This window comes from Lissotriton vulgaris, chromosome 2_1, assembly GCF_964263255.1.
Source record: "Lissotriton vulgaris chromosome 2_1, aLisVul1.2, whole genome shotgun sequence".
Classification (NCBI taxonomy): domain Eukaryota; kingdom Metazoa; phylum Chordata; class Amphibia; order Caudata; family Salamandridae; genus Lissotriton; species Lissotriton vulgaris.
This window is the reverse complement of record NC_141687.1, coordinates 167,632,746-167,659,210: the sequence shown is the minus strand read 5'-3', so window position 1 is coordinate 167,659,210 and position 26,465 is coordinate 167,632,746. Positions and strand designations below refer to the sequence as shown.

The 26,465-nt window shown below is 48.0% G+C and overlaps 1 protein-coding gene across 1 annotated transcript in view; it reads left to right on the top strand.

Moving 5' to 3' along the window:
• The window catches only part of HSF5 (heat shock transcription factor 5), a 1,034,495-nt gene that overhangs the window by 381,488 nt on the left and 626,542 nt on the right, over nucleotides 1–26,465 (top strand). The window lies entirely within an intron of this gene.

Here is a 26,465-nt window from a genome sequence, read left to right as displayed (position 1 = left end):
ACTCAAACAATAAAACATTCCTATTCCCTCAGATCCACCCCCCCCCCCCTCCCACAGCAGACCATCCCCAACTCGGCCTAGCATGAAGAGACATCCCCCCCTCCCCAACGTCCCCCCACTGAACCAGGTTGGTCCCCTCAGGAACCAGTAGTGCACACAGCGCTGCGGCAGAGATCGCCAAAAGTAAAAAAAAAAAAAAAAACAGATACCTATTGCAACAGTTTACTCCATCCCGCTTCTGACACCATCACCCTGGATGTATCTTTCAACAGAAGCTCATGTTCGTATATCTCCATATATCGTGCACTAGGCGCTACCCAAAAGCGTCTCTGTTTCCCCACAGTGTCCAATCAGCCACCTAGCTCCTGCAGTGTGTAACTGACGGTATGTGATCGCCCAAGTCTAATGGAGACCCAACCCCAGTGGAAAACTAATCAGAAAAGAAAAACAACATGTTACAGTCTCACCATCTCCCTGGGGCGTCAGCACTCACACAGGTACCAAGAGTCCGCTCCGCCTCTCACTGTCTGCCCATCCACAAGTTCAGTTAGTCGGGTCCCACTCCTCGCGTTCCGCTCCGACATAACCTCGGCACGTTCCGCGCCAAGGTTGCAGACCTGAGTTTGTGCTGCTTTTCTTGCTCATCCAGCTGGCTGGTGAATTCCTGCTCCTCCGCCTGGCTTCTGGGGCTGTTCCTTTGCTCCCTGGTCCACGTCTTGAGGGCCTTTTGGAGGTCTTTTGGGTCAGTGAAGAAGTGAGAGTGCCCCCGAAGGTTAATCCTTAGCTTCGCTGGGTACAGCATTGCATAGTCCAGGCCTAAATCCCCAAGTTGCTGTTTGTAAGGGGAAAAGCATCGCCGGTCCTCTTGAACCTTCGCTGTAAAGTCTAGGTATAATGAAATGGTCGCCCCCTCAAAGTGCAGCTGACCCTTCTCTCTAGCCACTCGCAGCGCCGTGTCTCTGTCCCTGTAGTTTAGGAGTTTAGCGATAATCGGCCTTGGGGGAGGGCGCGGGCGAGGACCCAGCATGCAGTGCGGTCCTCTCCACAATGAACATGGGCGAGAAGACATTGTCCCCTAGTAAGGTGGTCAGTAGTTTCTCTACGAATAGTTCCATCTTTCCTGTCTGCGTAGTCTCCGAAACGCCTGTGATACGTATGTTGGAGCGCCTAGAACGGGCTTCCAAGTCCTCCGACCTATCGTGGATAACCTGTAGGATCTTGACGATCTGTTTACGGTCTTTGTCCAGCTCCATTTGGCCTTCTTCTACTTCCGTCAGGCGTCTTTCCGACATATCCAGCCGCTCTGCATGCTTGTCCACAATTTCTGACATCCTGTCCATGCGGTAGGTAAGGGCGTCAAGCTTTGTTCCTATGGACGCCATACTGTCTTGCAGGCCCTTCTCCATAGTAACCAGCAGCTCCTTGATGTCTGTGTATATCGAGTTGTCCTGACTCCTGTGTTGTTGTGTCTTATCCGGCTCCTGTGCCTCTGGGGCCTTCGTTCGGCGCTGCTCAAATGGGAGTTTAGTTTGTGTCTTGTCCCCTTTGCCCATGCTGTCGGGGAGTGCCGCAGGGGCTACTCACCATGCATTTCAGGGGGCTTTGCACGTCGATGTGGCGTCCTCGCCCGAGACACACCCGGTCCCCTCAGCCGGGCAACCAGCTGGGTCCCTTCCGCCCGCAAGCCGGGATTAGTCTGCCAGGCCGCTATGTAGGGTAGTATGACGAGTCCGTTTGTCCGGCGGGGCTTCCACACCCGAAGCTAGGGAGTGATTCTGCACCACCTCGTCAGAGAGACCAATAAGGGCCTAGTTGTCGAGCTTTTCGCAATCCAGGAGTGGCCGGCTCACACTCTCCTCTGGGTGTCTCGTCAACTCCACCGGCACAAGTCCAAGCTAACCAGGTCCAGGGCACACCCAAGACTCTCCCCTGCATTGCTCCGCCCCAGTTGTGTTATGCTGCCACCTCAATATTTCTGTGCCTGTAGAGTGGGCAGTGGTTCAGTTAGCGCCTGCCTCCCAAAGCTTCCTCAGGCCCCAGTGTGACCCAGCCGCAGGAGTATCCGCCGCGTTAACTACGGCGCTTCTTCAGTTTGCCGCCTGGGACAGGGCCCACCCGGCCCAGCACCGCGCCAGGGAGAGAGCGCCTAGGCCCCAGCAGCGCACCAGGGCGTCCCAAGGTCGTTGATGGTATCGGCACTCGGATCCTATCTGTCCCCTGCCGATTGCGCACCGCAGCTCCAGTACCTTCACCGTCAGTGCCCTCAGACCGAATCCGGTCTGCGTCGGTCGCTTCTTGTAGCTCTCGGCGCCCGCCAAGCTTTCCCCGGGGGGTTAGCACTCCGACGCAGCAGCCGGCTCCTCTCACTTCCACGGGTCTCGCGGGCCTCGGGTAGGGCTCCCCCGCATCAGCCACTGACCTTGAAGATCGCAGCGCCCCGACGCCACAGTCTCTGGGGCTCCGGGCAGCTGGAGTCCCGATAGTCCCGCCCAGCCGCGGCAGCTCCGGGCAGAGTCTCGTGCCTTTCGCCGAACGCAGGACGACGCAAGCTGGATGGCTCGTCACTTTAGCCTGGGGGTTTGCGGCGCGCTCAGCCAAGCGTGTAGGCTCCTCGTCTTGTGGTTTTCGGCTGTCGGATCTCACCCGCACTCGTCCTCAACGGTGCCAGCTGCTCCCGGGGGCCGTGCGCAGTCGATGTGGGTACAAATGCTTCGTTATTTGTAGGATTTATGTCGGATTTTTAGGGTGATGGGGTGGAGCTCTACGCTCAAGAGTCCGCATTGGCGCCGCCCCCCCATCACCCCCCCGTGACCACTGTGTATTATGTGCAACTTACGTATTCTGCTAACAAAGTATTTTGTGTATTGTGTTGTATCTTAGGTAGGACATAATACATTGTGTTAGTGAGTGTTAATATTTAATACATACTTTGTATAACTACACTGTGTGATTCTTTTTCAATTAACCTATACCATAAGAATAAGTACTGGTAAAACAAGCTGCTTTACACTCGTTCTGGACTAAGCCTGAAGACTGCTCTCTACAGCTACCACTGAGAGAGCTTTCTAAGGTTGTCTAAGAACACTAAGATTAACATAAGGGTTGTGTGGATTAGTGCAGGGTGCTACACTTACATAAGTGAGCACCATATACTATGCCAGCTTCTCACATTGGTGTGCAGCGGTTTGGATTCAAACCTGTTTTTTTACCAGCTAATCTAGTTGTGGATTAATTGAAAAACCATCACTAGCATTAGGCACATGATATTTTATTTAATAAGTAAGTTCTACTGAACTTTTAGATTTGTTGTCTAGGGTCTAGCACAACCCTTTCTCCAATTGTAGGAAGTTTGGTTTACACTAGGGTAAGTAGGTGCAACACCACACTACACCTAGACACCATGTCTTCTAGATACAGTGGTCTTTAGTTCCAGGAACTAAGGACCCTGTCTACTTGCATGAAATTAATGACAGGTAGCAATCCAACCACTAAACATCTCAGAGCTGCTTATCATAGATGATCTCCAGAACCCTGACAGGTCAGAGGACCAAGATAAAGTGGGTAGGGATTTTCCAGAAGAAGGGACATGAGGGGTTACACCTATTAGCCCTAATTCTGATCATGACCAACAGAAGTCGGAGCACCCCACATTGGAGAACGCTGATCCCCTAGGGAATAGTGCAAATGGTACAGAGTGTGTCCCCTTTATTCCTCCTGGGAGGGTTCAGAGTATGCAGAGGAGGTCTAGATCTCCTTCTGTTGAGTCCAGTGCTTCAAATACTTCAATATGGACCTCCATATCTAGTAAGAGGGAGAACTCCTTAGAAAGGGAGTACCAAATCATCAAACTTGAGAAGATAAGGCTTAAGCCCAGACAAGATCAGTTGGCCCTTGGCAAAGAGTCATCAGTTATGTCACTGACCATGTCATGAATGATGTAATAGGTGATGTCATCAGCAGTGCATTGCGGGGCGCGAGTTATAGTTAGCTTAACTAACTATAGCAGACGAATTTCTCTGGTTTTGTACGAGTCAAATGTCCAACTAACTATAACGTCCCTGAAACCTATGTTTTTTTCAGTGAATTGCTAAGATTTTTTAAATGCTAATTTCTAACTATAACGTCCATGAAACCTGTGGTTTGTAGAGTGAATTTCAAAGATATATTACATTTTTATTTCTAACTATGTCTACAGAGGTAGGACATGGGCAGAAAGAGAAAGAAAGGCGCAGAAAAAAGCAAGAGAAATGCAGAAAGGCAACAGAAGTTAACAAAGACGGAGAAAGGTGCAGAAAGAAGCAAGAGAAATGCAGAAAGAGGCAACAGAAGTCCAGAAAGATTAAGAAAGGTGCAGAAAGAAGCAAGAGATGTGCACAAAGAACCAACAGAGGAGCAGAAAGAGGCCTTGTTGCAAAGTTATCCTTTGCCCCCAACTTTTTGCTGACGAGTACTGGTGGTAACTGACTCTGACTAACCAGGCCTATAACCAGTGCAATGCTAAAAGACACTTAGATTATAGTGAAAACACCTACATACACTAGGGAACACTATGCATTGGGGTACCCCTGTGATTGGCATGACCTCCTCTGTTACCCTAGTACATAATAGGGCAGGGAGATTGTCACGAAGCCGAGCTCCCTGACCTAGATGAGCTTCCTGATTCGGACGGACGGGGTGTGCTTGCTAACGTTTCTTCCTTTCCACCCCGTCCGCAGGATCCTTTGGACATTTCCTGGGTTTCCCCGGCTCTGCCTCAGGGACGTGCCTCTCTGTATCCAGCTTCTATGACGCTAGGGGCATGGTCTACAACGATCGGCCAATCAGGTGAGAGGACGTCATCTGACACTACCCAATCAGAAGAGCTGGGGCCGTTTAAGGAAGCCCCGTCTTGGACTGTCGGCGCGGAACCTTTGGAACGCCAACCGCTGCTGGGACCCCTGGAGCTGAGTGACGACAAGCCAGGAGGCCAACGAAACCACGAGCCGCCCCGCCACACTTCCAGGGGAGAAGTGTGGCTCCACAAGGTACGAGGGCGTTTTCAAGGGTTGTTTAAATCACGGGGTGGGACGGGGTAGCCTGAGGGTGGTCACTATCGTCGTACCTTGCCGGTCGTCTACACTCCAAGACTGCTAGAGTTGGTGGTAGCACCCTGGTGATCCCTCACTACCCTACCCTCCTCTCATCTGTTGTATATACCGACCCCAGCCCCTAACGTGACTGCTTTTCTTTTCCTTTTCCCGAGTGCATCTCCGGACCTGTGGCCACTCCCAGCTGCCTCAAGACTGGAACCGAAGACTTCGGAAGTTCCCCAACGGAGAGACTCCACGTTTATTGTTTATACCCTCCAGGACACTGTGCTCTAAATCCTTTTTGAACCTACCTCGGTGTTTACAAACCGAATAAAGTGGTTAAAGATAGACTCACACTCGTGGCGACTCTCATTCTCCCGACCTCGTTCCCCACAAGTGGTACCGTGACTCGAATCAAGCAGTGAACCACGCCATCCGATACAGAATGGAGGAACTCTTGACCCAAATGGAAGCAGACCGAACTGCGTTTTCCCAAGCCATCCAAACGCAGTCCGATAACATTCTAAAATTGGCGGAGGGACAAACACAACTAATGACTGTAATAGGACAAGGAAGGGCTACAGCTCCACCTCAGGGCACTGTTGTACCGTTACAGAAGTTTAGTCCAGGCGAAGACCCCCTTGCTTTCTTTTTGAACTTTGAAAGAGCGGCAAGAGCTAGTTCCTGGCCTGGCGATAGGTGGCCCTTCTATTTGGCGCCATTGCTAACCGGTGAGGCCCAGGCAGTATCAGACAGTAAACCGGGATGGAACAACTGCCTATGCGGTTGTGAAACAGTATATCCTCGATAGATTGGGGGTAGACGAGGAAACCCATCGACTGCGGTTTCGTCAAGAGAAAGGGTCACCCGGGGATTTACCCAAAACCTTGTTTTTCAAATTAAAGGAGTCTGCGGACTTATGGCTAAAGCCCCATGAAGGAAACATCAACGCCATTATGAACAAAGTATATCTTGAACAGTTCATCAAAGCACTTCCCTATAGTACCCAGAGGTGGCTTAAGCAACATGCAGGGTTAACATTGGAGCATGCTATTGAAATGGCAACTTGTTATGCCCGGGCTCAGGGTAAGCCTTATATGAAGGAACCCGAAAAAAACACTAAAGTCATACCACATGTTAAAACTGATAAAAGGTTCCAAAAACCCATCCCCGATCCTCCAAAAGTGCGGTTTCAACGACCCGAACTTCCCAATTCAGGACCTCAATGCTATGACTGTGGTGAATGGGGGCATATTGCCCGGTTTTGTCGGAAAAAAAAAAGAAAGAGAAGACGAACCTATGGACGTGAGCTATGCCCCAAGGTCTATCCTCTATGCACAAGAAACAGAAACCACTTTCTATGTACGTGTCTCTTTGAACGGTACTAGTATAAGAGCATTATTAGATTCCGGTTGCAAACATTCAGTTATAAGGGAGGAGCTGGTAGACCGCAACTCTCTCATTCCGGGGAAACGGGTCAGTATCCTTTATGTCCATGGGGACGTTAAGGAGTATCCTATAGCCAAAATCACGCTTCACACACCTTCAGGGAAAAATATGGAAGTTGTTGTGGGAGTTATGGCTGGTTTACCTGAACCCATAATCATAGGGACTGATAATCCTTCATTTAGTACTTTGTTATTGGATACCCTTCATCACTTGTCCCTTCCCCATGATACCTTGTTGGCTGCAGAACCCTGGGCCAGGGACACCCATTTTAGGACTGCCCAATTGAACGATGCAAGTCTCACCAATGCATGGCAGGTTGCACGAAACGGACAGGATCCGACCACTAGGATCTATCCCACTTTTCTTGAAAAAAATGGTCTGCTTTATAGACTCGCCAAGGTTGATGCTGAACCTCAACTGCTGGTCCCGAATGATTTTCGTGATCAGATATTGTTCTTTGGTCATGCCCATTTGTTAGCTGGCCACTCTGGGGTAGAAAAGACGAGTCAATCTATATTGCGACACTTTTTCTGGCCAGGTATTTACGCCCAAGTACAGAAATATTGTCAGGAGTGCAGAATATGCCAGAAACGGAACCCATACACACCACCTCCTGCCCCTTTGGTACCCATGCCTATTATAGGGGTCCCATTTGATCGTATAGGAATGGACTTAATCGGGCCTTTACCGAAATCCTCCCGAGGACATCAATACGCATTGGTTTTGGTTGATTATGCCACGCGGTATCCAGAGGCTTTTCCTCTTAAATCAGCCACTTCAGTAGCGATAGCCCAGAGGCTAGTTGAAGTGTTCTCTCGCATGGGTTTTCCAAAAGAGATCGTTACCGATCAGGGCACCCCTTTTGTTTCCCGTTTGATGCAACAGGTATGCAAACAGTTAAACACCAAACACATCAAGACGTCTGTGTATCACCCACAAACAGACGGTTTGGTTGAGCGATACAACGGCTCCCTTAAGCTAACCTTAAAAAAATTGTTGTCGGTGATGGAAAGATCTGGGACCAGTTATTGCCCCTGGCTCTCTTTGTACTCCGTAGCCAGAAACAGTCCAGTCTAGGGACCTCCCTATTTGAATTATTGTTCGGGAGACCCCCTAGAACACTCCTTGAGATCACGAAGGATAGTTGGGAGGCTGAGGGAGCACAGGAAGCTGAGGCCCTGTTGGATTACACCAGACAACTCCAGAGCAGACTACACAAACTCAGAACGCTTGCTCACGAGCATTTAGCGGAAGCTCAAACCAAACAGAAAACCCTGTATGATCGTGGAACAAAGTGGAGGGTGTTGGATGTAGGTGACTGGGTTTTGATTCTATCACCCTCCTCTACACATAAAATGAGGAAGGAGTGGCAGGGACCCTTCAAAATCTTGAAGAAAATAGGACGCACTACGTACCTGGTACAGTTAGGAAGAGGCAAAACCCAAATGTACCATATTAACATCCTTAAAAAATGGTTAGGTCCACCCCCTCAGACAGTCAACATGGTGTCTCCTGTACTCAATACAGACCATACAGTTAGTGCTGCTCCTGTCAATCCTGAACTATCTGATAGGAAACTGCTCTTGTCTCATTCAGTAGTCTTCTCGGATCAACCGGGCCGTACCCACTTGGCGGAACACAGCATACCTACTCTCCCCAATACAGTGGTAAAACAGAAGCCCTACCGAATCCCCGAGGCAAGACGCTTGGCATTCCAGGCCGAGGTAGACAGTATGCTGAAGTCCGGAATCATAGTCCCTTCCCACAGCAACTGGTGCTCACCGGTGGTCTTGGTACCGAAGCCTGATGGTAGTATCCGCTTTTGTATCGACTTCAGGGCCGTTAATCGGGTGTCTAAACAAGATGCATACCCCTTGCCTAGGGTCGATGAATTACTGGAACGCCTTGGGGAGGCTCGGTATATCACCACCATAGATCTCACCAAGGGATATTGGCAGATACCCCTTGCTCCCAAAGACATGGAAAAGACGGCATTCGCAACCCAATCTGGTCATTACCACTTCACGGTACTTCCCTTTGGTTTGCATGGGGCGCCAGCAACGTTTCAGAGGGTCATGGATACACTGCTGGCACCTCACTTACAATACGCGTCTGCCTACCTGGACGACATTGTAGTATTTAGCAAAACCTGGGATGACCATTTACAACACCTTGGGAACATACTGAGCAGTCTAAGGGATGCCAATCTCCACATTAATGCGAAGAAGTCCCGATTTGCTTTCCAGCAGGTCAAATATCTTGGGTACCTTTTGGGGGATGGACAAATTAAGCCTCAGACTGAGAAACTGGAAGCGATTAAAGCTTTACCCTACCCCTCTTCAAAAAAAGAACTCAGGGCCTTCTTGGGGTTGGTGGGTTATTACCGCCGGTTCATTGCTCAGTTTGCTAGTCTGGCAGCTCCTCTCACGGACCTCCTCTTGAAGAACATCAAGTCTGCTGCACTCCCCGCTCCTTCTCTGGTACAGTCTTCGGCTTTCCAAGCCTTGAAGGACTCTTTGACTTCTTCATCTGTCCTCATTTCCCCTGATTTCCTCAAGCCGTTCATTCTCCAGATGGACGCTTCTGGGGTTGGTATTGGTGCGGTTCTTTCCCAGGAGGACGAGAATGGGGCTGAAAGACCTGTGCTCTTTATCAGTCGCAAGTTGTTTCCTAGGGAGCAGGCGTATTATACGATTGAGAAGGAGTGCCGAGCTGTCCGTTGCGGAGTGGAAAAACTGAGATACTATCTCGAGGGGAGACCGTTTGTGTTGTATACGGACCATGCTCCCTTAACTTGGCTTCAGCGTAACAGAGGGAACAACGATCGCATTCTGCGTTGGTTTTTGGCCCTGCAGCCTTTCCAGATCGAGGTCCGTCATCGAAAGGGTTCCTTGCAAGGAAATGTTGACTTTCTGTCCCGCTATCCGATTCCCCCCGATCGGGTCAATCCTGGGGGTGGGATTTGTCACGAAGCCGAGCTCCCTGACCTAGATGAGCTTTCTGATTCGGACGGACGGGGTGTGCTTGCTAACGTTTCTTCCTTTCCACCCCGTCCGCAGGATCCTTTGGACATTTCCTGGGTTTCCCCGGCTCTGCCTCAGGGACGTGCCTCTCTGTATCCAGCTTCTATGACGCTAGGGGCATGGTCTACAACGATCGGCCAATCAGGTGAGAGGACGTCATCTGACACTACCCAATCAGAAGAGCTGGGGCCGTTTAAGGAAGCCCCGTCTTGGACTGTCGGCGCGGAACCTTCGGAACGCCAGCCGAAGCACGAGGAGGACGCCACGGAAGAAGACGGTGGAACTGTCGTGGAACCGCTGCTGGGACCCCTGGAGCTGAGTGACGACAAGCCAGGAGGCCAACGATACCACGAGCCGCCCCGCCACACTTCCAGGGGAGAAGTGTGGCTCCACAAGGTACGAGGGCGTTTTCAAGGGTTGTTTAAATCACGGGGGTGGTCACTATCGTCGTACCTTGCCGGTCGTCTACACTCCAAGACTGCTAGAGTTGGTGGTGGCACCCTGGTGATCCCTCACTACCCTACCCTCCTCTCATCTGTTGTATATACCGACCCCAGCCCCTAACGTGGCTGCTTTTCTTTTCCTTTTCCCGAGTGCATCTCCGGACCTGTGGCCACTCCCAGCTGCCTCAAGACTGGAACCGAAGACTTCAGAAGTTCCCCAACGGAGAGACTCCAAGTTTATTGTTTATACCCTCCAGGACACTGTGCTCTAAATCCTTTTTGAACCTACCTCGGTGTTTACAAACCGAATAAAGTGGTTAAAGATAGACTCACACTCGTGGCGACTCTCATTCTCCCGACCCCGTTCCCCACAGAGATTAAAACTACCTCTAAGTCAGGGGTGCAGAAAGATGCTTCTTTAAGTAGTAGTCACGTTTGCAGAGTGGTGGAGAAAGGGTGCTGGGCCTCCTACCAGCACTCAGGAATACCGCTGTATAGGACTAAAAGGAGGTACTAGAAGGGCTTATTAGCACCTAAGTCCCTCAGGAGCAAATTAGACTTCATCCCCCATCCCTTAGTCTGACAGGAGGCGTGTTTGCAGAGTGGTGGAGAAAGGGGGGCATGTCCTTTGAAGACATCTTAGCAATCCCACTGTGGGGACTTACTGGAGGTTACCAACCTTGGGGGGCCAACTACCCCTCCTATTACCTCCAGTAAGCCCCACACAGTGGAATTGCTGGGAGCTGGACAAAGGCATTGCCCCTTTTCCCCACCACTCTGCAAACGCGCCTCCTGTCGCGTTGTAAGTTGGGAAATTAAGTCCCCATGAATACTGAGTGTCCCTGGGGCCAACTAGCCCACCAGGTACCTCCAGTAAGCGCCACATAGCTGGTTTGCAGACCGGTCCGAGACAACACACCCTTTTTAACTACTCTGCAAACGCAGCTCCTGGCGCACTGCTACTCAGGGGATGAAGTCCACTTGTGTCCTGAAGTCCTCAGGACACAAGAGGACCTCATCGCCCCACCTGCAGTGTGCTTCAAGGTGCGCTTGTAGAGGGGTGTAAAAATGGTCGTGGCCTTGGACCACCTCTTTGCAATCCAGCTCGGTGGCGCTTACTGGAGGTACCTGGTGAGCTAGTTGCCCCCCAGGTACCCTCAGTATTCAAGGGGACTTAATCGCCCAACTCAGGGAGCACGTTTGCAGAGTGGTGCAAGGAGGGGTCGGGCATCCGGCGAGATGCACTTTCCTATGTTTTAAATATTTTAGAAGGGGGCTGTGTGGCCCCCCTTCTTTTACAATGTTTTGGGCCCTGGGGACCCCATTCCCCAGGGCCTGAGCATTTAAAAAAAACAAATGGGAAGGGGCCGCATGGCCTCTATTCCTTGGGCCCCTATTGAACCCAGGGACCCCATCCCCGGGGCCTGGCCAGCATTTTTTATACTTTTTATTGGAGGGAGGCTGCGTGGCCCCTCTCATGAGGCCTATAATGGCCCAGGGTACCCAATCCCTGGGGCATTGCCTCGTTGTTGTTTTTTTAACATAATAGTACGGGAGGAGGACCGAGTGGCCCCCTTCCCTTGGCCATTTCTGGTCCCGGGGACCCCAGCCTTTCCGTTTAAAAAAAATAAATGCATTTCATTATGTCCGGTACCCCACGCGTTTTACCTGTTGCTTGCGGAGAGATCTCGCAGAGACAACATGAGCTATTGCTCCCGTACCCACCTTACCTCACTCGAGACTTGTAAACAAACTAGGATAAAGATGGGAGTGGGGAAGGAAGCTGAAGACTGCAGGATGATGTACAGAAGACCAGTATAGGACGGCCCTCTGTTCGGAACAACCGTGGACACCGGCTAGACAGGGAGACAAGGGAATACCTATTACTATCAGCACAGACAAACCCTCTTCCTGTTACTGCATACACTCATGCGGAAGGTAGTGGTTACCTCATAACTGGGAACACCATAAGTTCAGAAGACATCGATAAAATGAACCGTTAAGAGCTCCTACGCAATGCACTCCAAAGTGACTAGCTTTCCTGCGCAATGCACATCAAAGTAACTTGCGCTCCTGCGCAATACAAGAAAGTTTCTTCCGCTCCTGATCTTACTTGTCTCCCCCTTGAATCCCAGGCCAAAGCCTTAAGTACATGGCTTGCTGCTTCGTGTGACCGTGTGGCCCCGCTTAAAAAGATCAAAGCGGTTCGTCCATAGGACGCGCACAAATGGTTCTCCACTGAGCTCAAAGCACTAAAACTTGATCTCAGGCGGGCGGAACGCCTCTGGAGACGTCAGTATTCCCCTCCTCTGCGCGTTCAGTACAGACAACTCACCAACTACAAAAAAGCAGTCCTTAATGCCAAAACCTCTTATTTCACGGAGAGAGTATCGCTCTCCGTGAATAAACCCCGCGAAATTTTCTCTTTGGTCCGCAATCTTGCCACTTCTGATCGCTCCTCCCCCGGCTTGGTTCCCTCCCAACCCCTCTGTCTTTCACTCAATAACTTTTTTATCGACAAGATTGCGAAAATTAAAACTAACATTCCTACTGTGCCTCAGCCTATCCTCACCAGCCCTGCCACTCCCCCTTCCTCTTCCCTCGACACTTTCCCCCCTATCTCCCCTGACTTGTTTCACAACTACCTGTCTAAAGTTAAATCTTGTTCTCCTTTGGACGGCGCTCCTGCGCGTTTCCTCAAAACCCTTTTCACCAATTGTCCTGGTCCTCCCCTCACTCTTCTCAACTCCTCATTGGCCTCCGGTGCTGTCCCCTCTTCCTTTAAATCTGCTGTTGTTCTCCCTATTCTAAAAAAACCTGGTCTAGATCCTTCCCTCCGCGCTCATTTCCGTCCCATTTCCCTTCTCCCCTACCTGGGTAAGATCCTAGAGATTCAAAAATATCAAAAAAGGGAGTGAAGAGGTGGTGCAACAAGGCACCGCGGTGGGCTAATCCTCCTCTTATGAACGCTTAAATAATCAACAGAGACCACCTGAAACAAATATACAATACATATTCCGATGTTGTTGGAATACACTCAGTGTGTTAAAATACCCCTCACACACCAAAAGGGCCCTTGGTGTCATGCTTCATCATCGGGGTCTTCCCGCCCCCGCTGCGGGACGGGGCAGTGCTGCGACAAGCGGCTACGCCGGAGCACCTTTTAATTGTGAGTACTATGTGAGTGATGATGGAGTGAGTGTCAGTGAGGTCAGGAGTGATAGACAGTGAAATTAAAAGATACCTGGCCTGGTGTTTAGAAAAAATATTTAATAGGCACTGGCTGGTATCGTTAAAAGGGTGAGGCGGAGGGCAAGATCGGGTTACTAGTCTTGCTCTCCTGTGTGGGTCAACATGTTTCGGGGCGGCATGCCCCTTCGTCAGGACCGGGTTGTATAGATCCCCCTGTCACTCACTAATGCGCTCCCACAGATAGAGAGTGTTGTGTTTGATCAATGTGTATAAATAATTTAAATACACGTGAAAAAAGTGTATTCACTCCGCGCATGCGCAGTGGTGCTGCTTAGCATCTCACTGCTAGTTTTTGATGCTTTATATTGTTGTGTGTGTGTATATATATTTTTATGTGTGTGTATTCCTTCCCATTTTCACCCTGTGTAGTCACCTGGCCTTTCCAGGAAATCCTTGGCCTGCCAGGCAATAAGCCCATGAATGCTTTTCTCCACAGTTCTATATATTTTGTCTTTCCATACTTGGCAAACCTGGTCCTCCCAAGAAATCTTTGGTGTGACATGTAACAGCCTAAAGTGTGTTTTCTTCCCCTATGTGTATTTTCATCCCTTACAGGTATTCACTAGTAAAGCGCATTGGGATCCGCGCTCTTTCTAAAATCCTGTGTTCTTATCCTTGCAGGCTTACATCATCAGTATTACTGATCGAGCTTTTTTCACGTGTATTTAAATTATTTATACACATTGATCAAACACAACACTCTCTATCTGTGGGAGCGCATTAGTGAGTGACAGGGGGATCTATACAACCCGGTCCTGACGAAGGGGCATGCCGCCCCGAAACATGTTGACCCACACAGGAGAGCAAGACTAGTAACCCGATCTTGCCCTCCGCCTCACCCTTTTAACGATACCAGCCAGTGCCTATTAAATAATTTTTTCTAAACACCAGGCCAGGTATCTTTTAATTTCACTGTCTATCACTCCTGACCTCACTGACACTCACTCCATCATCACTCACATAGTACTCACAATTAAAAGGTGCTCCGGCGTAGCCGCTTGTCGCAGCACTGCCCCGTCCCGCAGCGGGGGCGGGAAGACCCCGATGATGAAGCATGACACCAAGGGCCCTTTTGGTGTGTGAGGGGTATTTTAACACACTGAGTGTATTCCAACAACATCGGAATATGTATTGTATATTTGTTTCAGGTGGTCTCTGTTGATTATTTAAGATCCTAGAGACCCACGTCACCTCCTGCCTCTCCTCATACATCGAGGACAATGGCCTTTTAGCTTCCCACCAGGCGGGCTTCCGCCCTGGCCATTCTACAGAAGCGGTGGTTCTCGCGGTCTTGGATGAACTCAAGGGCAAGGCAGATGTTAACCTTCCCCAAGCCTTGATGCTTCTCGACTTGTCCGCTGCGTTTCACACGGTCGACCATTTCATTCTTCTCAACCGTGTCTGCGCAGCGGGCATTCGGGGCGCGGCCTTCTCCTGGCTAGCGTCCTTTCTTCAGGATAGGCATCAAGCCGTTCATCTCTCTGGTTTCTCTGCCCCCTCCCGTCCGGTCACCTGTGGTGTTCCTCAGGGCTCCTCTCTTTCCCCTCTCCTCTTTAATCTGTACATCTGTCCCCTTGTTTCTTCTCTTCTCAAGCTGGGGGTCTATGTATATAATTACGCAGATGACCTCCAGCTTGTCTTTGATCTGTCTTCTTCTCCCGATTCTATTCCCAAGTTCAGTTCCACCCTTATTTTTATCTCTGAGTGGATGAGCGCCAACCATCTTAAGCTCAACCCCGATAAGACGGAACTTGTCCTCACGGGTGGCCCTTCTAACCCTTGGTCCCCTGCACATTGGCCCCCTTCTTTTGGCCCCCCCCCCACGCCCTCTTCCTCTGTTCGTACCCTTGGCATTAAAGTCAGCTCTGACTTAACCATGCACAGCCAGATCAGCTCTGTTGTGTCTTCATGTTTCCTTTCCCTCCGTCTTATTCGGAAAATTTCTCGCTTTTTCACCATCGACGCGCTTAAAACCATAGTCTTGGCTTTAGTCATCTCTCGCCTCGACTATGGCAATGGCCTGTACGTGGGCATCCCCTCCCACGAATCCCGACGTTTACAGGCCATTCAAAACCAAGCTGCCCGTCTCATGCTCTCCCTCCCCAAATCCTCTCACATCACCCCGGCTTTGAAATCCCTTCACTGGCTCCCCATCCGCTTCAGATCCCTTTTCAAACTAGCTTGCTTTGCCTTTCGTGCCCACTCTCGCTCTGCCCCTGCTTACATCACTTCCCTCATTTCTTCCTATGTTCCCAGTCGCACCCTCCGGTCTTCCTCTCTCTCCCTTCTTCACATTCCCCGCTTCCGCAAATCCAGATCCGGGGGCACTCGTCTTTCCGTCTTGGCTCCCCAGTTCTGGAATAGTCTCCCACTTCATCTTCGCTCCATTCCTATTCTTAGCCATTTCCGTAAAGCCTTAAAAACTTTTCTTTTTTCTTTGGCTTTCCCTTCTTAGGTTCCCTTGTGTCCCCCTCTGTGAGTTCTGACCCAGGTCCCCCAGCGCCAGGAAGCCGCTTGGCAGCAGTGCGCTTTATTAAATATTGTTTTCATTTCATTTCATTTCATTTCAAGAACCCAAAAACAAGCGCTCCAGCGTGATGCATGGAAAACCAAAGACAAGCGCTCCAGCACGGTTCAGAGAAACCCAAAAACAAGCGCTCTAGCGCGGTTTGGCTTAACCAAAAGAAAATCCTAAACAAGCGCTCCCGAGCGATGTCGCAAAAGGGTAAGCGTTCCTGTGCAACCAGGTGCCTACTGACCGGACCCCCCAGAGAACGTGGCAAATATCCAAAATGCTATATGAGGCACTTCCAGTGCGTACGCACTGGTAGAGGAGCGAGATCCTGAAGGGTGACAGCGCTAGCGGGCAAGTCAGAACAAGAGCACAGAGAAGAAGGGGCTGCATTCCTGCGCGGCCCGAATACCTGGAAAAGCGTCCTGCAGAAGAAGAAGGCGCCTGTCCAGGCACGGGCGTCAATATGAAGCGCCGAGCCGGAGGGAACCACTGAGGTTATGTGGATTCCCCCGGAAGTGCTGAGTGACGTGGTGGCGGTTCGGCAATGGAAGCTGAACCGCTAACCGCCTGCATCACGGAAGTGAGGAGACTCGCTTCCGTATGAGTGACGGGCCAAGCGCGCGTACACACACCTGGTGATTGGGAAGGGGGAAGGGGGGCCTCCCACCAAACCATGACACATTACAGGGGAGGATGGCTGCGTGGCCCCCCTCCCGGGTCACTTCTGGTCCCAGGGACCCCATACCCCGGGGCCTGGCCTCACAGTTGGGGACTGTAGGGGGAGCCCCAATGCCCCTACGGTCCCGCCATGATCAGAATTGATTGGTTAGCAGTTTATTCAGCAAAATAAAAAAATACAAAATGTACTAGAGGACATTCTCTGGTACAGGGTATAGGGTGATCGTGGCGGCCATCTTATAGTGTGAAATTATAATAAAATACATTGGTTCATTCAACGAGAAACAAGTTAGACTCCAAAAACATTCTTAAATACAACTATTCTGGCTACCACCTTATAATGCATTATCATAGTTCAAATACTAGTATTTTCCAAGATGAAATCATTAGTCTAAACAATAAGTGCTAAGTTGATAATCATTGCAGACAGCTGCATTCATGCAACAGCTGTCTATAGAATGTATAAGAAAACACCAATGTGTTTCGCAGTTAATTCTTATTGCTCAATTATATCATCCGAAATTATCCTGTTGTGTCAACTCCTGAAAATATCACGATCACACCCACAATGGGCCTACTTTTCTCTGAGTGCTGTACTCATCTCTAATAGACCCCCACATCGTCTCTATGATGGAACCATATTCCATTATATTCGTGGATAGGGATACATTGGCGTATGGACACAAATGTATTAATAGCTCATGCAGAGCTGATTACTCTCTTAATGGTCATGCATCCCAAATAAACCTTCCTTGGTCACCCATGTTGATAAAGGTCGCCCTACTGTACATATTCAGTTGGATAACCGTAAAGTGTACCTAAATAAATTAACTACCAGAAAAAAGGAGAGAAAAGAGACTCCCTGATGTACTATGCACATATCATCATAGGGACCGTTTCTATTCTATACGATGCGGACCTGTCGTAATTTAACATTATGTGAGCGCAGTTCTTCTTCGCTATTGAGCCGAAACGGTGCACGCATTCTGAGCTCCACTATATACCTTGAATCCAGATGCCTCAGAAGCATTAGCAGGCATTGCCTCTTTCTTTGTGAACAACTTGATCAATGCAAAAAAGACTTAGCCTATCGCTTCTTCCTTCCTGTACCTCCGCAAAATGTCTTGCAACCAGATATGCGGTGTCTTAATTAGTGATAGCTCGTGTGTGTTACAGAACCCTTTTTTTGGCCTCGTGTAATGTGCTTCCAATATATTGGAGACCACAGGGGCATAACAGGCAATAGATGACAAAACTCAAATTGCAGTTCAATACCTTGTTGATATTTCTCTTTTCTTTTTTTCATGGAACCTGATAATACTTCCCCTTCACACTGCTCGTACAGACTTTGCACCTAGTGCATGTAAAAAAGCCTGTGATTTTGGTCTTATGCAGAGTTTTATCTTTTTTTTTTTTTTGTAATTTTTTTTTGTGCAATGATCAGCATGCCATGTACAACAATTCACTCAATATGAATTACATTACTTCGTACATTGTATTTTCGCATCAAATAATATGGATAACATTGCATTTTCTTTTACGTAACATCCTGAATTTCTTAAATCCCCCACCCTCAACTGCCCCTGCACTTCTACATCTTTTGCGTTTGTTTCAGGTTGCACTGAATCATCATCACTTCTTGCAATAGCGTCTATTGATCCTCCTACTTCCAACACTCCCGGTACATTCTTTTTTTTTTTTTGTTTTGTTAAATTTTTGAAAACCTTTATTTGAGGAAATGGATGCATACAAATACGGGCCTACAACCCGGGGGCCGGCCACGGACCAAAACTGGAAAGCACCATTATCAATTAAAGGCACGGAGTGGTTAGACGATATTACCCAACGCTGTAAGTCCATGATATTGAACCACTCGACATAGGATCAAAGGAGGTTAATTTTTATATATTAAAAGAATAAGGGATAAGTTGTATAGACAGCAACCTGGTGTACGTGGCGGGGAACAAACCCAACTATATCATAGCAGTAAAACCACAAAGCAATAACCAGAAAGGTCCAGATCATGCAAAACATAGGTTCACTTACAGTTCCTCATTGGTAGTGTCCATTCGCGACCTCATGTACCCAGAGACAAACTGAACAGCGTTTCCGTAATAGTAAAAACCATCAGGGAGACAGATAAGTTGCAATCATTATACAACCCATCCCAAAAATAAGAAAACAAAAGTACTAAAAAAGAGTGAGTAGGGGGACTCCACGTTACTGTACCCGCCCCACGGTGGTAGTGGCGATCAATAATACAAATAGCGAACGTGCTTAGGGGCGGGGCAACTAATTCAGGATAAACAGAGCCGTGGGTACCATATTACATATAATACCTATTCCTCCCCCACCAATAACTCACCCCGCGGGAGTACGCACAGTCGTGGAGATCCAAGAAAAGGACACAAAAGAGCCATAGAAACAAAGAACTATCTAATAGACCCTAATCCACCCGCCCCACCCTGCACCCCTGCAGAAGGCTACGGCCTACCCCCCCAGCAGCGTGCCTGTCGCCCTAATTATGAACCCGAAATATAGAATGAGATGATATAGAGAAAAGGAAAGAGAAAGAGAAAAAAGGAAAACCTGGGGAGAGGAACCATGTTGCAGAAGGCCCCCGCCCCCACAAACCATGAGCGTGGCCCAAAACGAAACTGGCAAGTGTTCACTTATCCATAAGTATGAAGGAATCAACAAAGTATCACAATTTGGGGCAGTCCATAAATCCGTGCGCCGATTAGTAGTCCTCCTAAATAAGAACCAGGCTCATCCTAGTCCTTTCTTAACTAAAGGCACGATGTACGTCGATGCCGTGGGCATAGAACATGGCGATGAGAAAAGGCCGTGGAAAAGTCGCTGGACGATCAATGGAAGCAACCCATGAGACCTCCCCTGCCGATGGCAATGCAGGAGCTGTTCACGGTAGTCGTGTATACCAGTGTCAATGAGCACCAGCGGTTCCACCCGCTCACGTATCGGATCATCGCTACCCCAACCAGAAAGCGGGGAACAATCAACGACCACCTCGGGCCCATCCGCGTCCTCAAGAGAAGACCCGGGAGCAATGGCGGCCGTTACATCGTCCCGTACACAAGAGTCCTGGGCCATGGTCAATTTCCAAATCTTCAACGCTCGCAGGATGTCGCCAATCGTGAGTTCGCACTCACCAGTGCAGGCCCCAGCGGAACACAGGGGCAAGGAATCGGCACCCCGGGTAGTTACACAGGACATGGCCTCAGCCGCCATTTTGCGACAATTGCGACGTCTCTTCGAAATCGTCTCCAGGGGTGGGCTCACATGTAGGGCCCCCGCGGGATCCCCATCAAGCGCACAAACCGCACCCATGGCGCTGAAATGGTGACCACCAAAAGAGGGGGACCCGCCGGCGACACCGCTCCGCTGGAAGCACTCTCCGCCACCGAGCGATGGAGTCCGGCACGGCCGGACGGCAACAGTGGGGGGGGAACCACCAACACGGCGTCCCCCACACACAACTTGCCGCACACCACCTCTGGAGCACCGGACGGTAGTCCCAGGCGCGTTCATTTGCCTCCGGGCTCTTCGCACATCGGCATCTTCCGGCCGGCCCCAATCCTCCACCCGAGGCCGACACCGTCTCGCCGGCAACTCGCTAAGGGCGAGGCCCCGGTCTCAACCCCAAAGAGGCCGCACTTTCCGGGAGGACGCCGCTGCGGACCCACCGAGCGCCGGATCCACCCGGATGGATGGTAAGTGACTGCAGAGCTTTGCATATAAGTTGTTGTCCTTTTTGGGCAGGATAAGTGACCGGATATTCGAGTTTAGACAGGTAGGCTGACGGAGCCGAGCTAACGTGCGGCCATCTCGATGTCGAGCTTGGCTCCTCCCTCCCGGTACATTCTTATTTACATCCTAGGTTGCAACAATTAAGTAATAACTATAATTTATTTATTATTAATAATGTAATTATAATATTATAAGGGTTAGGTTTACTATTCTCACTGCAGTCTGTACAGCAGTAGGGAAAGCGTTGGACTTCGGAGTGTTAATATTTACTATTACCACTCCTGTCTGTGCATCAGTAGAGAAAGCGTTAGTCTTCGGAGGGGTGAAATTAACTATTTCCAATCCAGTCTGAGCAACAGTAGGGAAAGCATTGGACCAGAGAGGGGTTACATTTTCTATTCCCACTTCCAGTCTGTGCAACAGTAGGGAAAGCACTTCACTGCAAACATATTACATATTTGAATGACTCTATTAATGTAGAACAAATATAAAACTCTTAATATGAACGTTATTAATTAGCCCCAAAAAATACATAACAACTGAAAAACAATGAAACAATTTACATGAGTATTAAAAATGTATTATTAATCAATTTGAAAAAATATCATTAATGTTTTACCTAACTTCCCACATTATACCCCCACACTTCTAGCAGCCCACGCTTAATATATAGCTAAAATAAAGTAGAACACAATTTACTTAATTGATAATCAATTAACTAATTAATAATTAAGTTATTACTTAGCCTACCACCCTTATGCCCCTACAAACCTAGCAACTAAAATAAATCAATATTAAATTATATATATATTTAATTATCAATTCAATTATTAATAATAAATAAATGATAGTTGTTAGAAATGAGGGTCTCTAGTTGGCAGAGGTAGGTGCCTTTGACCAAGTAGGGGCCCTTGCTTCTTGACAGGGTAAGGGGGCTACATTCCCAAAATAACCCCTGCTCACCCCCTTGGTAGCTTGGCACGAGTAGGCAGGCTTATCTCAGAGGCAGTGCGTAAAGCATTTGTGAACACATACAGTAATACAGTGGAAAAATTACAAATGGACACCATACCAGTTTAGAAAAATAAGTCATCTTTATCTAGATTTAACACAAGACCAAACCACAAAATCCATAATAGAGTATTCAAAAATATGACTGGTAGAAATAGCTTAGTTCAATGTATATGGTAATTGTGACACTTTACTCTCAAAGTACCTTGGATGCGTACCGCAATATAAACAAAAGGGGCGCAGGGAAGGCGATGCATCAGTTCAATGCTCTGAAGGAGGCGATGCGTCTGTTCCTTACCGGAGAGGAAGGGATGCATCTGTTTCTTGCTGTGTCCCGGTTGTGATGGGACAAGATGGCGCCGCGATGCGACAATCCGGTGTGATGCGACAAGATGGCGTCTTTGATGAGATGCAACAACTTAGATGTGATGCGTGCACGCCGCGACAGGCCCTGCAACGCGCTTCTCCGGTGATGCGACGTCAACCTCTGCTGCGGCGACACGCTTCTCTGGCAATGTGACACGCTTTCTCGGTGATGTGACGGCAAACAGCTGCAGGGCGGCACGCTTGTTCGGCATGCGACAGCTGTGGCGGGGATACGATTATTCCTTGTTGCGTCGCGATTCGAGCTCCTAGCGGCACGCAGTCTGTTGAGGTCCTAAAACAACAGCAGGCACCCCTCTGAAGGTAGAATTCCCAGCAAATGAATTCAGCGGAGCTGGTGGTGAAGTCTTTGTGTCCCTGAGACTTCAGAACAGGAGGCAAGCTCAGCTTCAAGCCCTTGGAGATCTTCCTCAAGATGATAAAGTACACACCAAGTTCCTTTTCTCCTTTCCTTGGCAATAAGTAGCCACTGCAGGCCAACACCAAACAGTAACCAGCGTAGCGACAGTCTCCTCCTTCAGCTTCCTTGGTTTCTCTCCTTGGCAAAGGTTTGTCTTGATTCCTAGAAGTGATCTAAAGTTCTGCGCCCCTCTTTTTATACACACAATTTCTTTGTTCTCTGAAGGGAGAGAGTGTCTGTACCCAGCCCAAACCTGTTCTGTTCTCCCTGGTGCAGCTTCCTGGCAGGAGGTTGAGACAGCTTTGTTGAAAGCAGACCTGGCCCAGGTAGCTGAAAAGAAATCTCCTCCCCCTACTGTCTATTCAATGTAGGCTCAGGCAAATGAAAGGAAATCTCCTCCCCTACTCTCTATTCAACCCAGAACCTATTTAGCCCAGCCCTGACTCATCAGACTGCTGGAGCCAAAGCCCTCTCCAGCCCCCTGTCACTCACAAACCAGACATGTAATACACAAACCTAGCAGAGGCATAATAAATGGTTAGACAAGGAAATACCTACTTTCTAAAAGTGGTATTTTCATGCACAGAATGTAAAAATCACCCACGCTAAAAGATATATTTTAACATTTTGAGTTTAGGCATACTAAACTCATTTTTCTACCTTGTTCCCTGGGTCAGTTAGGATTCTAAAATATTATAATCAAACTACCCATTCTGGTCTGTGGAAATAGGTAGCCTTGTTATAGTGAAAAACGAAATTGGCTGTAATTCACTATCAGAACATGCCACACACACCAGGGCATGTTCTACCTTTCACATATAATGCACCCTGCCCATAGGTGTACCTTGGGCCTACCTTAGGGTTGACTAACATGTGGAAAATGGTACGTTTAGGGACTGGCAAGTGGGTGCACTTGCCAAGTTGACATGGCAGTCCCAGACTGCACACAAGCTCTGCAATGGCAGGCCTGAGCCATATTTTACAAGCTGCTTCTGTGGGTGGCACAATCAGTTCTGCAAGCCCACCACCAGCATTTGATTTACAGGCCCTGGGCACTCATGGTGCATTGTACTAGGGTCTGACAAGTGAATCAATTAAGCCTATCATGGAGTCACTAATCCATTACAGCAATTTACAGCAGGGAGTACTTGCACTTTGGCACTGAACAGAAGTGGCAAAGTGCCCAAAGCAGCTAGACCAGCAAAACATAGCAAAAACATAGGAGCCATCTGCGAAAAAATGGAAGGGAGACCCACGCCAATGGGGCCAGGTCTAACAATAGTTATTATTGAATTAACTTCCCACCCTATATTTCTACAAACCCAACAGCTCACACAAAAAATATAACTAATATATAAAGTTATTACACAATATACATAATTAATAATCAGTTAAATAATTAAGAATTAATTGTTACCTAAATATTACTTAATTAACTTCCCGCACTATACCCCTACAAACCCAGCAGCCCGCACCTAATATAAAACAAAAATATATAATTACACAGTTTACACAATTGAATAAATAATAATTTATTGTTAATTTTTGCTTAATTAACTTCCCAGCCTATACACCTACAAACATAGCAACCTGCTACAACACTATATATTACTATTAGGAATTACTTTTTTTTACATTATAAATCACTTAAGATTACAAACTAAACTTAAAAATATTATTAACAATTACAAAAACAATAATAACATATACATTTAATATAAGAACTAAAACACTTTAAGATAATTTAAAAACTATATTTTTTACAACTGATTGATTAATCGGCTTTATTTCGGTAAGAAATAACATAAAAGCTTTACAGAAATACAATTTACAATAAATATCATATACAATCTATAATTTTTTACAACTATACCTTCGAAAATTATATTAACAACAATATTATTTACCTGAAAAAAATGTATATTTCTGCATCACAATATTTTTGTATCCTAAATGTTTTCCGATATTTCTGTATCCCAGTGTTTACTACTCAATATTTTGTCCAACTACCCTGGAGTAGCATCCCAGAAGTTCTCAGAAGAACAGTGATTATGATGACAAACTCCACACATTAATAGTTACAAGCCAGGGTCTCCATTGTGGTGCAAAAGAGGAAACCTTCTTCAACAAATCCATGTCCATCAGGAACCTCCAACTCAAAACCATTGTGAAAGATGCATCTTTTTCAGAATAGGAATCTCACCTGGGAACTCTGTCCATGCAAGGCCATTAATCAGAAAAAGAGCTCTCATCACATTAGTTACCTAGAGCATTGAAAAGTATATCTAGCTCTCAGTTCCTTCCTACCATCTCTGATAATGAACCGGATTCTCCAGTATTGGGGTGTCTTTCATAGATTCACATGCCTGAATCATTCTCCGTCGTCGGAGTGGGAGTCTCACGGTACATAAAATAGCAATAATAGGTAGATAATAACCAAAAATCCTTTGTAATAACTAACCAGGAAGTAAAGTAGCCCTAAGCTACAAGAGAAAAAACTTCCACACTCATGACTATCATAGTGATTTTGTATAGTCCAAACTGCAGCCAATCAGGCGACAGCACCCACCAGAATGTTCTCCCCAGAGGCTCAGGCTCTCAGATTTTCTACTGCACGTTGTGTGAAGGGAGTCTCCCTGAGCTCTTCTCAGTACTTCACTTTCTGACTGAATTTCTTCATCCAGGGTGTCATCTACTAAGAAATATCTCTTCAGGCCTTGTGATTCTTGTGGGAAGCTCTGGCTTTTTAAAGAAGATCCCCACAAAAAGTGCATTTACTGCCTTTATCCTGATCATGAGGTGAGAGAGTGTAAAATCTACAGGACCTTCCCTCAAAAGACCCTCAGGGACAGGGAAGGACACCTGTGGCTGCAGAAGATAAAAGACCAAGACAACCCTCTTTCTGAGGTGGGAAGTGTGGCTTCAGGGTCATCTATAGCTTCAAGGAAAAGGAAAGCTGAGGAAGATTCATCTTCCACTGGGGCTAAGGTGTTGAGGAAAGCTCAGCCCACAAAGGGCTCTGGCCTGTCTTCTGGTAAAAAGGCTTCTCCACCTTCTGGATCTGTTTTGCCTCCTAAAAAGACTGGAAAGTTTTTGCGTCTAAGCGGCTTCGTGAGAAGGTTTTACCTCAGAAGATAAAGTCTACTCCGTCGACGGAGTCGTCGTCGGGTTCCATCGTCGTCGATTACCATCATCCACGCCACCTCAACGTCGACGGTAACCTTCTCATCTCCTAAGCCCAAGATGATATTGTCGTCGGCCTATTCACTGTCGACGCTGGTCTCGGTCATGGTAAGGCCTCTTTAGTTGACGAAGATAATGCCTTCCATCGTCGACGAATAAAAAAGGAAAGATTCCCCAGGCGAGTGCTTCGTCGACGAAAACCATCTTGATGTCGACGACCCTACCGTCGACGAAGACTACCTCGTCGACTAGTGCTCCGTCGACGAAGATTGGCTCGAAGTCGACGACCCCACCGTCGACGAAGGCTACCTCGACGACGTAGATCCCACCGTCGACGAAGACTACCTCATCGTCGACAGCTTTATCGTTGGCGAAAAATGTCCTGTCAACGATGACAATATCGTCGACGAAGATTACACCATGGCTTAAAGTTACTGTCTTTTCGACACCGTCGCCTTCGACGAGGGCACCGTCTACAAAGAAACCGTCGACGCCACTTTTATCAAAATGTACTGAGTTGAAAGTATGGTCTTCTACACCATCTAAGACCTCCTTTGGCCAAACAATTACGTCACCTTCTTTGCTTCGAGATGTGGCTCCTCATTGCAAGCTCTATCACTGCTTAAATTTCCTGACCAATTGCTGGATTCAGATGACGGTGAGGAGAAATCTGACATTGATGACAGGTTCCGCACTGCTACTAGTCCATCGGAACTGCTCATTAACTATCAAGAGGAGGATCCAGACGAAGAACAATTCTCTGAATCTGTAGATCAAGCTCCAGCCACGGTGTCCTCAGCACAGATGCCTCTGGCGCTTCTTGATAATTTACAGTATATGTTACAGGATTACTATCGTCGTTTTCCTCCTTCGTAGTCGGCAATATCCCTTCCATCCACTTCCATGCCTCAGGCCTCTATATCCCCTTTGAGATCTCCAGCACCTTTCATCACTCTCAAGAAGCGAACACCACTGATGAGGATAGAGAAGAAGGAGAAGTGGATGATAAATCTAGTCTGTCGGAGTGGGATGAGTATCAGATTCCATCACCTTCGGCTCCAGCTGCGGCTGATTTGCCTCCAGTAGACATCAGAAGTTTTCATGTACTGATGGAGAGGGCTACTGAGAGATTCTTGATCTCAATGGAAACAAAGAAAGATGAGTGCTTTCTTTATGATTTTAAAGATCTGCCGCAAAGACAAGTCAGAACGATTCCCATCATTGACTTCATATGGAAGGGAGGTTTAAAAATTATGGCAACACCCAATTCCCTTCCGGCTGTATTGCTCC